Source organism: Durio zibethinus, chromosome 14 (genome assembly GCF_047325235.1).
Source record: "Durio zibethinus cultivar Kanyao isolate XHJ-2024 chromosome 14, ASM4732523v1, whole genome shotgun sequence".
Lineage (NCBI taxonomy): Eukaryota > Viridiplantae > Streptophyta > Magnoliopsida > Malvales > Malvaceae > Durio > Durio zibethinus.
This window is the reverse complement of record NC_143175.1, coordinates 11393655-11397869: the sequence shown is the minus strand read 5'-3', so window position 1 is coordinate 11397869 and position 4215 is coordinate 11393655.

The following is a 4215-nucleotide window of genomic DNA, read 5'->3' as shown; positions in this document are numbered from 1 at the left end:
ATCAATTTGTTTGATTATGGTATTATAATATTTACATATGGATCTTGTGTTATGCTAGCATTTGATGTAAGAGTCTCCTTATGTGAGATTAGTACCCAAATTATTATTTTCAAATTTGTTTTAAATAAAAAAAACCATAGTTTTTTAGTGAATTTTGTGTTGTCAAAATCGGAATTTTCAATTATCGTTTTTGAAAATTAAATTAGGACTTTTGTTCCTCTTGAAACAAGGATTAAAATTATATCAACAATTTCTAGTAATTCATTATAGAGAGAAATCAAGGTTCAAATATTTGAGTTCAATATTAGAATCAAATTCAATTTTTTATTAAAATTTTGATATTTTATGTGTTTTTATCTAAATTGATTCTTGAATATTATTACTTATGTATTTTAAAATTAAAACATATGTTTTGTTGCATGAAATTTGAATTTTAATTATGCAATTTCGACGAAACCCGAAACTAGTATACTATCGGGTTTTAATCCAAAAATCTTGGTTTAAATTGATGGTGATTCATGCAGTTTTGATGTGATTTGTTGTATAGGTTTTGTAAATACTTATGTAAATTAAAATTTAGAGGATTTAATTATATCAAAATAAAAAAAATAAAAGCATAAAAATCGAGGAAAGAAAATTAAGAAACAAAAACAGGTCTAGTATGGGTATGAACCGAAATATGTTATCAATTTTATGGTGATTTATGTGTTTTTTATACATATTATTGAATGGGTTTTGTATATTCATGTTTAAGGGTTTAATTACATGAATAAAATTGCAATCAGGTCAAATAGTATTGTTAATTGGTCGAGTTGACCTAGCTAAAGGTTGAGAGAGATGAACAGTAAATAAGTCAATGAATAATATTGACTCGATAAAAAGTATTGAATTAAAATAGTATCAAGTTAGTAAATATTGTCAAAATCAATAATTTGACTTATTTTGGACTCATTTGGCATCCATTTTCGATGCTCTTAGTTCCATTAAATCTAAAATTTTATACTGTATTTATTCATTATTTTATAAAATTTTTAAAAGGCATAAAATATTTATTAATATAATATTTATGCATGATTAAATAATTATATTTTATTCACATGAATTATGTTATTTTATTTTATGATAAAATATTTTAACCTGCTAAGAGTCTATTGGCGGTATATACTCTTTTTATATAATATTTAAAATTTACGTTCTCTCTACTAGGGATATGAAAAGAAAAGAAAAATCGATTAAAAATCGTAATATTGGTTTGGTTCAAAATAATTTTTTTATTTGAATAAGATTAAATTCATATATTAAGTTTGGATTGGATTTCAAATTAGGATGTGAAAAACAAAAAAAATGGAACCGAACAAAATTATATATTTTTATTAATTTATATATATATTTTAAATTTTTATAAAATAAAATAATTATTTTATATATAAATCTATTTAAATATATTAAAAATCCTATTGAAATAATATATGAAAAATAAAATTTAAAATATAAAAACCAATAAACCAAATCGTTAGAATTTAGTTTAGATTGAATCAGTTTCAAGAGAAAGTCAATTCAAATTTAAATCGAATTTTAAAAATGCATAATACTATGCGTTATCTGAAAAAACTAAATCAAATTTGACTCAATCCGAACCGTTATCACCTATACTATCGACCTAAACTTATGTGCATAAATAGTTTAATTAAAGTAAATTTTATTTTATTAATTTTTAGACTATCATCTAAAATGCAACATGCATTATTTTGAATACAAAGTTAGATTTAAACTCCACAAGATTTTGGTATATCTAATATCAAATTGGCTATTTTATCTAATAATTTCAATTGATAATTAGATAATATTGAATAATTATTTATATAAAATAATTGAAGTTTAAAAATATTATACAAACTGATTTTCCTATGATTATGTTGACATTATGTATATGAATAAATTATGAATTATGAAATATTTAATTATTCATGAATTTCAAAACATTTGGTTAATTTTTTGAATGATAAAATCACTTTGTGATCTAGTGAGATACATTCAGTTTTAGTATCTCATTAAGGAAAGATTATACTATGCGTTAATTATTAGTGTCTCGAACAAAAACAATAAACTCTTTAATGACCTGAAAAGATACATCATAGTCAAGTATTTCGTAAGGAGTGGTTAAAGTGTATATACTTGGTTAAGTATGCAAAAATAAAATTATGGACAATCTAAATTTTTCAGTATAAGTAATACAATTGGTTAATGTGAGTGTTAAGCTGTTAAAGTGACTCACTCATTGAAACTTGTAATTTTTTCTCATGTGTAGGAATGAAAGTATTTTTAAATTACCTTATGCAATCATTTGCTCAAAAAGATTATTGTATTTGGTAATATGGAGTGCACATGAGCATCAAGATTAAGGGTACACTAATCTAAAAGGTCTGTTTACTCAAAGGGTATAAGCTTTTCCAAAACTATGATATTATTATATTGGTTTTATGTGAAAAGTGTCTACTAGCATATCATATTCTTTACCAAAAAGGGAATTTGTGATCATATACTTAGACTTTTTAATTTAATTACAAATAACACATCATATGCTAATACTATTTGTATGAGTTGTTGCTCATATGTGGAACATTGTAATATTCTTTTGTCGTGATCGTGAATATTATAGTTGATTTTTGAAGACAAAGATTAAGTAGCTCTAATTGAAAAGAATAAAATATGATTTAGGGCTTAATTTAGTCATGAATGTTTTCTTAGACATAATGATAAGTTTTGAATGTTTTAATGATTATTGTGCAATTGTTAAAATGTTACATTTTGTGATGATAAAAGTCTATTAATTTGGGAAAATTTTGTGAATATTTAAATATTATCTAGTCATATGAATCAATGAAGAATAATTTGCCAAATGCAAGAATAGTAAGTTTGTTATATTGCTTTATTCCAACATATCATTGTTTGATAAAATTAATTTTATGAATAATTATGTTTATGCAAAATGTGACATAGAAATAAATTTGGTTATTTTGAGAGCATGTTTTATTTGACCTAAATATATTTAACATGCTTATAATGTTATTAGCTTTATATATCAATAATTATGATTATGATTTGAAATTTTAGCATTAAGTTGAAAGTTTAATAAAGTGCATAATGTGATAAATATTTAAGAAAATTTTGCTTTTCATTAACATATGAAACAATATTATTGGCTCTATTGATTTATGAAAGTATTTAGATTTTATGCTAGTTTGTTGACATAGTGAAAGAGTTTTGTTGTTAAATGTGTAATTATACTATGGTAAATATTGTGTTAAATAATTGCACAGTGAATTTGCTTTACATATATTGTTAGACTAATTTTTATAATCTTTTACTTTTATAAAATACTTAATCAAGTGTGCTTTCATAATATATTAATTATTTTGTAATTACGATTATATAATATTTTAAGAAAGCAATAAGTAAAAATTTATTTCTTAGTAAATATTTATAGCATTTTTTGTGTCATGAAACTCTGTAAATATTTACTATAAAGATCCTAGATAATAAATAAAAAAAATGAGTTGTGAAAATAAAATAGATATAAATAAAAATTTTAGTCTATAAGAGTAAGCAAAAATTAATTTTGCAAATTTTAAGGTTTTGACTGAAATATATTGTTATTAAAGCTTACAAGATTAACTTGTCTCAGTGTTTATGTCACAGTTCATATTAGGTGATATTGAAAATATTATATTCCTTATATGAATATTATTATGAAAATGAGATTGATTTATACCATAATTATTGTGTATATATGATTTTCTAGAAAATATATGTATTACTTACACTCATTACATACTATTATGTTGAGATTTATATTATATGTGAATACTATTAAATTTATTAAATCTCATGTAAGTATAAAGCATCAACATTAGTACTTAGATGACTTTGTGGCCAATTAGATTTTAATTTTAAAATTTATTATAGTCATGCTTGAAAGGTTTGGATGTCACAGTATTAATTGTTAAGCAAATTTACTTGGTAATAAGGCATGCTAACTGTATATTTTTATTGATAGCATGATTATAGAATATGATTTGAAATTTTATTTTAAAGATACTTAAATGATAATTAGCATTTTAAGTTTTAACTTTTAAAGATCTATAAAGATACATTAGGTTAGAATTTGGTCTAAAAGATTCACATGAATAAGTATATATAAGAAAATAAAAAAAA